Raw genomic sequence first — 12,117 nt, 5'->3', positions numbered from 1 at the left:
TCTAGTACCAAAAATAAAATCCACACTTGAAAGGGAACTGGGGGTTTGCATAATGATTAAACTGTTTACCTCACAGACACAAAGCACAACGTTTGATTCTCACCATTGGTCACTGAGCAGTTATTGGCTAAGTATGTAGTAGTCTGAAGACTGATTGCCTGGTATATTTCTGTGACCCTACTGCAGAACAGAATAAAATAAAATAAAAAATCCTAAGAGAAAAAAGTAACTTCACAGAGCTACTGTACTTCCAGAAATCAACAAAGTTGCAAGTTTTTAAGAAAAAAATGTCTTTCTTCAGGTGAAATTACGTCCAACTAAACATAAGCAGGCATGTTTTATAAATGACTAATGTTCCTGAGCTTCAATTTAAGATCACAGATACAATACATTAAAGTTTCATTTATCATGTACTTAATATGGCTATCTACTCTGTAATAGGGTACTGCTTAAAAAACAGATTGGAAATCCTCCACTAATTTAATAACACTTCCCTTCTTTAAATAAGATCTCAGGAAAACAGAGTAATTCAAGCCAAAATAGTTCAAACTTAAAATGCTATTTGGTTTCTGTTAGCATTAAGCTAATTTCTAAAACCCTTTCCACTAATTCTTTATTTACAGTGTGAAGTGCACAATATGTAAAGCATACATAATGATCAGCTTCATGTCTGTATCTTAAAAAAAACATACTAAATATTTGTTTCTAATGTCATGATGATTTGAAGTATGTATTTATACTTGCATAGCATTCAGTTTTTCTACTGTAAAAGCAGTTGCCTTCACATGTAACAAAATACATTTTTCCTTAACATTCAGCATAAAAAATTAATAGTCATGGCAGATTTCTTATCAATATTCCTGATAACTTGTAGCACTGTAACACTTGGGACTGAAATCCTACCATCTTTATGAGAAGCTAATTTTACCTGCCAATACTTACTGTATTGAGGTATTAGTCAGTGATATTTCACAGTTTTTCCTTGTCACTCCCATGTCCATCTTGTTCAGTAATAATGTTGACATACTAATGAATCAATTTTCCCTTGCTTCATATATGCTGTGTACTAGCTTTAATTTTGTCAACATTATTATACTTCATTTAGACGTTTATGACACCAGTATTAATTTTTTTCACTTATTCTATCAGTGTGACCTTGTAGAATATTTATATTGTAACCTCTTTGTCCAGAAAGTGGTTAGCCTCTTCCCAGGGGCTTTTTTCCTACTCTTTCTTATCTGTGGCGTAGTGAATAATGTGCATACACTGCTCCCTGGTTATATTTAGTTTGTATAAAAAGGATGGCAATTTTATAATTTAAACTATTACTCACCAAAATCTTTCTTATAGGATTCTCTGTATGTTATCATCTAAACCTGTATAAACTTGACCATCCAAAATTAGATTTTTTGTTTTATTACAATATTTAATAAACAATTTACAAGTGTAATAGTTTCTAGCATCAGCATCCTTCTCCTGTAACATTCCCAGATACATATTATGTTGTGCTTGGGTCTGCAAAAAGTACGGTCCACTAAAGTGAAGAATAAATACTGTTAGATTACAGAATCACATACAAAGGCAAGCATTCCTGAGTAAAAGAATGTTCATAGTACACACATTTCACAAGAAAGCAACCCATTGCTTTGACACCTTTATTGAGACTTACCCTGATTTGTAATATCACATGAAATGAACATACCATGCTAAGCATAAAGTTTAATAGTTTCCCTTAAATATCACAGAGATAGAGCAGTCAAATGCTTCAAAAATGAATCTAAGATGTTTGACGCAGCTTCAGTTACAAAGCCATTGCTAGCCACAGCAGGCCACATGAGAGTGGAAGTCAGCTGTATGTAAACATAACAGGCACATCAATTTACAGTAGTCATAAAACATATCTTGTATATAATTCTCTAACTAATGAAATAATTTACTAAAATATAATTTTACAAAATTCCTGTCAGATGTAATCCAGCCAGTCCACCATAAACAAGTTTCCCATTTGTTTAAAAATAAAATTGGAATCCATAACAAACTACTACAGCACTTTTGTCCTCTTGTTTAATGGTGACTTTATCTGAATTTATCAGTTCATTCAAAACAGCATGCTCTTCCTGTAATATGTTATTGTATGTATTAAATTTCATAAAATCCAGTCTTCTCAAATGTATCTTGCAACATTTTTGAAACAGTGCTATTCAAGGGAAGCCAATAATCGCACCTCACTACATGTTCAACCATGCACCACTAAACTTTAAACAGAGACCTTCATACTTGATGTGAAAACTTGTGCATCTATTTGAATATGAGAAATGCTGACAGAGGGATTAGGTATGAAACTCAAAGCCTTACTTAATCCCATTTAAGCGCTGTTAAATTCATCACTTGAAATATTCATAATATGGCACAAACATGCCCAGTTCTTCTTCCACTGCCTTTGCCAGATAAGTACTGCTGGCACTCCTTCCCTTCAGTTTTCTTGTCATTTCCTCCCCTTCTGTGGTTCTGCCTCCTCTGCTTAGCTTCATTTCAGCCAGTTTGTTTTGTTTTAAAAGTCAGGCTGCTATGGGAAGGGCCAGACCTGGATTATAGAAAGGCTCAGTGGAGCTAGAGTTTAAAATCTGAATTAATTTGTTCAACTGAGTTTGTTAATTAGAATGAAGTGGTCCAGGGACCCTTTTCTTTGTCAGTTCCTGGGCAAAGAGGCAAACACAGACAAAAATAGGAGGCAGTCAGTGGCTGTGCATACAGCACAACTATATATAATTTGTTTCACATATGTAATATAGTTGTTATACAAACAGAAGAAAATAGACTGCATATGTGCATATCAGAAATTGTATTTTGCTCAGTACATATGTAGAGATACTATGGACACTGATAAACAGAAAACAAAAAGAACGGCCATCTGCTTGTATTATATAATTCAGTCTTTGCAACATGTTCAGTTGAGTCGTATTTAACTGAGGAAAGCAACTTTTGACAAAGGAGGTACTCCTTTTATATAGAGTTTAATGATTGTACAGATTAGATGTCATATGTGATGGGGTTGCCATGAGGTAAGGAAAGGGTTATCCTTTATTCATAAAGCAGTTACATTTGAATTGTTTCTGGAGAAGTATTTTAAGTTGCTTGCTGAAGTCAGGCAGGCTAGTGATTTTATATATTTCTTTTGTTAACCTGGTAAATGAACTGATCCTAAGCACTGGACAGTTTTCAGGCCCACCCTGAACCAAATTGCAACAAACATACAGCACTGTATACATGGTCAAGAACATGTATGATCACACAGTAACAAACTAGATACATACATAGTTACTATCTCAGCATTTTATTTACCCAAAAAAGTATATAAATTGCTCAATAAAACAAATGCTTACAAATTTTCAAAATGATAGCAGTCATCAAATGAGTTCATGAGTCACAAACAAATGGTAAAGCTATCATTCATCTGGTAAGGTTATATACAAACAGAGTGGAATATTTGTAGATGTGGCGTAACTGGAATTCTTAGGACAGCTTCATTTGTTATCTATCTATAATGTGAGATTTTAGCAGTTAGTTACTGGAAAATGCCCCTATTTTGTACATTTTGTGTCTTAGCATTCCAAATGCTAGGAGCAGCATTACTAAATGCTTCATCTCTCTGTCAGATAACATAAATGGAGATGTTTGCAACTGGAAATTCTTGGCTTCTCAAATTATAAGTGGAAATTCTAATGAAGAGTTTTTTCTAAAATTCAGAGCAAAAACAAAAAAAGTCAGCTGGATAGGTTCAGTACACTTTAATTAAGAAAATAAAAGCAATAAAAACATAAAATGAGTGCTTTCGCAACAAGTGTTGCTTCTTCAGAACTGAAGAAGTAGCACTCGTTGCAAAAGCACTCATTACTGTATGTTTTTATTGCCGCGGTGGTACGACGGTAGCATTGTTACCTCACAGCAAGAGGTTCTCCCGTTCGATTCTCGGCGTGGCTTGGGAGTGCCTTCTGTGTGGAGTCTGCATGTCCTCCCCGCGGTTGGGTAGTGTTCGAAAGACATGCGTGCGTAAATGGGTGTGCCTTCGTTGAAGGTTGGGCGTCAAGCTGGCACCTCGGTGTTTCGTAAAAATCTACTGCCAATCATTAGCGGCCTGGAGTTCCGCAGTGACGTCCCCTTACTGGGAAAAAGCCGAAAGACAAACAACAACATTGTTTTTATTTTCTTAAAGTGTACTGCCATCTAGGTGACTGCTTTGGTTTTGTTCTATTATTGTGCTTGGTTCTGTTAATTCAGCAGCCTGCTCTTATTTCGATATTAATTTTCATTTTCTAAAATTCCCTTATTTCTTCTGGTAGCGAGTTCCATGAAACCGGAGCTAAATCTAGAGATGGCGTATTCAACAATAAGTAATTTGGAGGGAGCCTGTAAGGTACTGCAACTTCTTAGAAAATGGTCTGGTGGTATATTTTATTTATTTTTTGTTTAGAGGGGCTCAGTAGAACTCTTGGAGAAGCTTAAAAATCAATACCTTTTATATCAATTTTTAGAGCATTTGTACTTTTAGGTTAAAATTATTAGCAATAGGATTTCCATCATCATTAAATTCATTAGCTCCGATATTTACTGCTTTAATTACATTATGATTAATTTAAGGTTACACTGCATGCTCTTTACTATCGATCTTGCCTATAGCAGGTTTGGGAATATTGTTTAGTTTTAGGCTACCCATAAAGGAATGCCACACCCAGACAATGCATGTGAAGTTAAAAAATATTTTATTTCTGACTAATTAGCAAGTAGAGCATAACTGAGCATTTGATTTCATGCCTTATTGCAAAGTAATCACTGTTACCCTTGGCTGGACTACAACCTAATAATTGTAATTGCATGCTGGGAAATCTATTTATATTTTCTGGCTTTATCTGGATCATGCAGTGAATACACTAGAATATATATTAAATATACTAACTAAATGATATGTACAATTATTTTGTTTATTTATTCTTTGTTGACCAAGTTAGTCCCACTATGCTGTCCACCTCCTTTCAGGAGAGACTCAAGGTAGTAATTATACTGACTAGAGGAAATATGGGTATACTGGGCAAACTCCCCTACTTTTTTCATTAAATGCCTTCAGGTCTTTTATATCTACCTAAGCTATGTAACTCGGGCAGATGGTGTCTTGGTTTATCATCTTATCGGGCATTACACTGAAAAGTGCAGCAGCCCCTAATGCTAACCTGCAGTATTGGTAATAGTAAATGAATCCAATCAGCTGGAGTGGACTATTAATTAATAATCTGAATTTGTTAACTGGAGTAGAGCACTGTCTCATTGGACTTATTTCAGTCATAGTCCTGGGTTAAGCACATATACAGCGTAAGTGACAAAATGTGTTGTATACAATAATGAGACTCTACAGCCACCATTCCATCTCCAAATTAACTCTACCTGCTGAGACTTATGTCAGCTGACTAGCCAGTTCTTCATAATATACAATAGTTTGAGCTCTCTACTCCATTATACAAAGATACCTGTATCTGCTGTTATGTCAGTCTGCCAGGGATGATCTAGTGTTCCTGGGTATATGTTGGTATTTATGCTCATAGTGATGCACACGTCTGTTGATCGGCTCCTTTACATTATGGGAACTTTGAACAACCAGGCAGTAAGAATAGTTAATCCAAATGATTTTTTTTGTAACAAGTTTCTAAGCATGGAGCTTAGGCATCTACATCTTATACACAAATGCCAAGTAGATATTTAATCCTACCAGATAGATGAGGCTCATACTACAAAGCCAGCAATGATTACAGGTGCATTATATGTACATTTTAAAATAGGTAGGTAATAAGTTTGAGTAAAAATCTGTCTAGAACCAGAAATATTACCAAAATATTATCAAAAACTGATAACAGTAAAGATTTCTCGATAATAATAAGAGTTAAATTTGTATAAGTGAACCAAGCTAGTAAAAATGTTTTTAATCAAAAGATTCTATGTGAGAATCGAACTTTGTTCAAAGCAACACCTAAATAACAAGTAAGGCCACCCACTTAATAACAGTGTTACAATCGCCACATAATGTCATTCCAAGCAGCTAAGTTAAATAGATTTCTTGTGTTTTAGTCATTTTGCTGCTGAGATAACGATTATCATCAGTTAAGATACTTCTGTAATTTCAAAAAATCCGCCTAAAGTAATTTTAACACTGAGTTGGAATCTGTACCTGAGCACACCAGAACCAAATAATCCACATATGTTATTAAATTAGAATTGAAATCCAGTGTAAAATAGAATGGAAAATAGAATAAACTATGTAATGATAAAAATTAAAGGACCCAAAAATAGTCCTCTGAAGGACCCCAATTATGGCATAAAAACAACAGTAAAAAAATATGAACTTTCTGAAGATAGTACTATCAGATAAGTAAAATGTCACCATTAAGGTATGTCAGTGGCACTCTGATGCCCATGCACTGGCCCAGTAATCAAAGAGCCTCAATCCTCACCACTAACACCAGTGAGGGGCATCCACGTTGGGAGGACAACAAATACACACACAGTAAAGTACAATTTCCCTTAAGAGCACACAGAGATCACAGTCAGTCTGGGGCTGGTTTCTCCCTTTCTCTCCAGATCCCCACTAAGACTCCCCACTAGCACAGCTATAGGGTACAGATCTCAGCTCTGTGGTCAAGCCAAAACCTCCAGCACCCTCTCTGTCCAACCAGTGCTTAGTGTCCCTGCCCAAGTAGCTAACACACACACACACACACACACACACACACACACACACACACACACACACACACACACACTGAGATATGAATTACATACAAACACACAGACACTCTGCGGGAAGACTGGCACAGGTTCTTCAGCTATGCCCCTTCTAACAAGACTATAAGGTACTACCGACTGCCACCAACCACCCTTATCAGCTACTATAAAGGCCCTTATGACAGGGTGTCCAATTATATTGTGCAATGTTATTATCTAATTGGTAAGTGTGACTAAGACTTGAAGGCTATTTAGGAGTGGCCTATACAGTGTCACTAATTACATGAAAGTACTCTTAAGAGGTTAAATATCTCTACACACAAACCAGCCACAGTTAAAAGGTTTAAAATATTTGATAATAAATAAAAATACAAGACACTACACGTCAGTTCTACACAGTGATAACAGAGAGCTCAGAAATCACAGGAAAATACTTTAAAACAATATCAGAGGACAGTCTGACATAAATATAGAAAACAGCTAGACTAATCTGGCTATATTTCTAGCTATCTCTTAGAGAAATCACTGTTCAAAATAAACCACTTACAGAGCAAAGCAAGTGCTGGTGAGTTGTTGTCAGATCCAGAGCAAAATACAAAATGCTATTTTTTTCTTTCTGTCCTTAAATTGATAATACACAGTACTGCTAAGTTATTTCAGATTACATCATTCTTGTTACTTCTTAAATTTTCCAGGCTCACAGAACTTAAAATTTAACATTTCTCTTTTGATCTGCACCTGCCAGGAAGCCACAGCAATAAAAGATACTTTACATGTGAAACCTAGTAATTATCTATGTCATAAAACAATAGAAAGAATTTCTAGCTACAGACATCCTGTCTCCGAGCTTGAGATCAAACACAGTCATAAAATCCTTTGCTTATCATCTTTCTTCCAGCAGGGTGCATTGTGGTTACATTTTTGAAGCTCAGAACATACACAGTGTTCTTACATTTGTCAAACAAGCCTGTGGATCATATTAGTATTTACAATGACATAGAATTATTTACAGAATTCTATCTAGCTAGGCTGCCTTCCCAGGCACAACCAAACTCTTTCAGTGGAGTGGGAGAATCATCTAGTTAAACCAGACAAAAGTGTGTGAATAATCTGCAAAAATCGCAAAAATTTTAAATGAACAAGAGTGTCAATCACCCCTTCCAGTAAAGACATTAAAGCAGCAGCACTAGAAAAGAAATACATGTTGACAAAACCATAAAAAATTCTTACAAGTGTTTACTAAAAGTTTTTCAGAGATTTTAGAAAGGGGTAGGAACAAAGTATTTGGGTTGTAGCTTATTAATTCTGCTTTGTTTCCCTATTTAATGATTGGCACAACACCAAAATGCTTTAGTTCAGAAGAAAAACTTGCATCACTAAATAAAAATTAAACTAATATTAGGGTAATACTAAAAAGTCTAAAGAAATCCTAAATTAGTACCATCATGGACTATAAATTGCCTTGCTTTGTTGAAAGCAATTATTAAAGATACCTCTTCAGGAGTAAACAGGGAAAAAGTATAAGCAGAAACATTATTCAGTTGCAACAATCAAGTCAAATCGAATAAGATTAACTTTATTGAGAACATGAAATTCATCATCAGTCCTTTTGGAAGAATCTCACAACTTGTAGAACAGAATCTGTACCCTAATTCTTGAGATCTCAGGCATTACTGATGTTAACTTGACTGAAGTGAAAGCTATATAACAGGTAGGTCTACCATCCACCTTGCACTGCTAGGTGAAGTGTTATGAATAGATTAAAATTTTGGGTTCATTAGGAAGGATTTTTTTTGTCAACAATCAGTCCTCTTCCTACCAGTTCTGAGTAATTTGTTTCTCCCATACTGGGTATTCTTAGCATGGAGGCAGAGCTGACCAGAGAGGAAGGACATCATCCAGGCAAATATGGAAGCGATTTGTGCCCTCACTGTCATCTTGGTAATGAGAACTTTCCCATTAGGCGTGTAATCCTGCCCCTTGTGCTTAACTTAAACAACTGCACTATCTCTAATGAGGGCAATCACCAGTGGCTTGGTATCTCCAATTCTACTTCCTTGGTCCTGGCCTTTTTGGTTCTTTATAAACCTTTTCTTGCACAGTGGAGACTGGCTGGCCCAAACCATCCCTTCTTCCTTTATCATAGGCAAACCAGTATCAGCTGCTCAGCCACACCCTTCAGTGCCCATCTCTTCTAGCTCTTGAGGCACTGTTCAGACTCTGGTGATCATCAGGGCTTTATCCCACTGCTCCTCAGAGTCAAGTTATTGGAAAGAAATTTAAAATATATTTTAAACAATCAATGTGCTTCTCTTATTGACGCAATGCATTTGATGTACCTGTAAGGGATGTAAGGGATGTACTTTGAAGGCACTAAAGTAGCTACTTAATTACAAACTTTAGTAACATATTTATAAAAAGTCTCATTTTATTAATATATTCTGTTATACAACATTCAGTCCAGGCTAGACTAGCCAACCTATCAGAAACATCCTTGGGATCAGTATTAGAAAACTCTTTCTTTTTTTCCCATCCTTCTGTCATTCTGATAGCTGTCCCAGTGCCCTACATCCTTTACTGGGTCTACCAGCACTCCAGTCACCCTTGGTCCACTAACTGAATTTAAGCTAAATCCAAACAGAATCGTAAGGGTATCTTGGGGGGGTTGTGCTGTCCTACTTAAAGCCTGGGTAATGTTTATTTATGACTACCCTCTTTCTTCCCTCCTCCCCTGCAGAGACTATGGTAAAGTCCAGGGCAGGTGCAATATTTTGCCTCCATGGCAGCTCAGCCATCTCCCCACCCAAGGTCCCTTTATGGACACACCCACTGGCAATGACATCCCCAGCCACCACCAGGGATCACCATCAGAGATGCCCAGAGGACTGCCCTTTTCACAGGATGGTAACATCCAGCCCTCCCTGCCACTCTGTCTGTCACTCGAGCCACTAATCAAACTCAGGTTGGCTGGGCTGTAGAAAGGACATAGTTTTTTGCCTCTCCTTTGGCAAAAATAGATAATCTATTCTTGCTAAGATAATCAGGTTTACTGCTCTTCTGAATGTTGAAGGGGGTCAAAACTTGTAGAACATCGCTAATAATTTCAAACAAAACTTCTCATTTTATAATTCTGTTGTCATCACTGACATTCTGTTCAACCTAGTCTAATTAAGACATGCACTTAAAGATGGCTTATCTAGTGGGTTTCTTTGCAAATTGAAAGAAATCAAGATAAGCTACACCTGCATATGTAACTTGATGAAGATATCGCTAATTGTTATTGAAATCACTAATGGCTACCAAGTTTAATTTTGTCCTTAGGTCCTTGCAGCTGACTGGGGAAAAGTAATTGGGTTTTAGCTGAGGATAAGGAAAAAACAATAAAAGTCCTGATTACTCGTGTATCTTAACTAATCTAAAGTAAGATTAAATGAACCAATAGGTAAATAGCATAAGCAAGCCTGGGGCAATAACTATGTAATAACCGTGTAGAAACCCTAGTAATCTAATGAATATTAATTTGCTCAGTGACCAGACTGTGTGTAAGTAAAGTTAACAGACTCCTCCATTCTGCCTTTTATGGTCTTCTCAAGTAATGCATAAACAGTGGGGCATTGAATGATTAAATAATTTGAAAACCAATGTTCATTTAATACAGTACAATTAAATGACAGTTTTTCAACCCCACCCCCAAAAATTGTCCATCATGTAACTTTTGAATATCTAACATATCAAGTATAAAAACACTTATGAAAATAAACATCCTACTTTTGTTTATAAATGTCCTACTCTTAATCCTTTTAAAATAATAAATTGTGTTTCTCACATGGTATGGGAATACAGTCTCTAGGCTAGAGTGCATTGTGTGCAGACAGATTTGGCCCACTGACCAGCCAGTGACAGAGATTTCTTCATAACTGAACTGTCAGTATAAATTCAAGTGGGCAGGAAAGCTGCCATCCTTCACTCTATTAAAATCTCAATGGGGACAGCATGAAGAATTTCACAGTGCTTAGTTCCTTGCAGCTCTCAGGGAAAAGTAACTGTGTTTTAGTTTATGGTAAAGAAAAACAATAAAAGAGGACCGTATGGATTGTATAAAAGCAGACCCACCCTCTAACCAGTGGAAGCAGACCCACTCTCTAACCAGTGGAAGCAGACCCACCCTCTACCAATCAGGAACAAAGCGAGTCTTTTCAGGACAACAAGCTGTCTGTATAATTTCAACTGAACAGAAATGATGGCCATCGACCTTATCTCCAGGCAGCATCTCAAACTCCATAGATCCTTACAACTGAACCAGGATAGAAATAACTGCACTATAGTTGAGAATGATGAACAACAGTAAAGCAAGGCAGCATGTCTTGTATGGAGGCAGACCCTTCTACCCATTCAGCAGCAAAGAAATACCTTTCAGGACAACAAAAGTCTGCACAAGTTTGAATGAATAACAGTGAAGGCTCAATCACTTGCTCTGAATTAAGTTGAAATTCTGGCAGCTAGCCGTATCTCAGACTCCTTAAGTCATTGCAGCTAACAATGGTAGAAAAGTAATTCTACTGTATTTTAGAATGTTTTTTTTTTTTCCATTTTTGTTTTTTCATCAATATCAAATGTGATGGGCTGCTTTATTGAACTGATTTAATGCTTTTGTATAAACTATCAATAGGCAAAAGTGCTAAACCATTTCAATAGACTAGCCAGTGGCATCTGACATTGGTGTATTTTGGTTGTTTGGCGTTGTGTTTTTACCAAGTTTTCTGGTTTAGAATGATTTGATTTGTCTTTAATGATGAAAAACAGTGAAACAGGCTAGTGTGCAGATGGCTCCTTTCATCTATCAGCAGACTAGAGATGACTTTTACAATAGCCAAACAATCAGACTAAATTTGAATGAACAGCAATGAAGGCGCTCAACATGGCAGTGATGCCATCAGGTAGAATCCGAATAAAAATGAAAGTTCTGGGTACTGACTAGGTGAAGAAGTAATTCCATTGTAACGTAGAATGATGAGCAGATGCATGAGTCATTCAGAGCAATCTCCCTGCCTGCATTGCACAGTGCTACTTCCTGGTGCAGTGCTTTGCTTTGCAAGACATGTGCTGCACAGCTGATCTGAAAAACTTCTTTGCTTCACTTATATTTTTAAGGATATAGGTACTAGCAGTCTGTGACAAATATTTACATATATGAAATAACGACATAAAAACACTTTACACTTCAAGGCATGCCTCTCATTAAGAGGTAATTATTGACTTATGACACATGGCAGGCACATTAAAATTGCAATGATAAATATAACAAGATTTGGTACACCTCTATTACAACCCAGATAATGTCTTTCTCAT

The sequence above is a fragment of the Protopterus annectens genome, chromosome 6.part0 (genome assembly GCF_019279795.1).
Source record: "Protopterus annectens isolate FY-2018-M chromosome 6.part0, PAN1.0, whole genome shotgun sequence".
NCBI lineage: Eukaryota > Metazoa > Chordata > Ceratodontiformes > Protopteridae > Protopterus > Protopterus annectens.
This window is presented reverse-complemented; position numbering follows the sequence as displayed.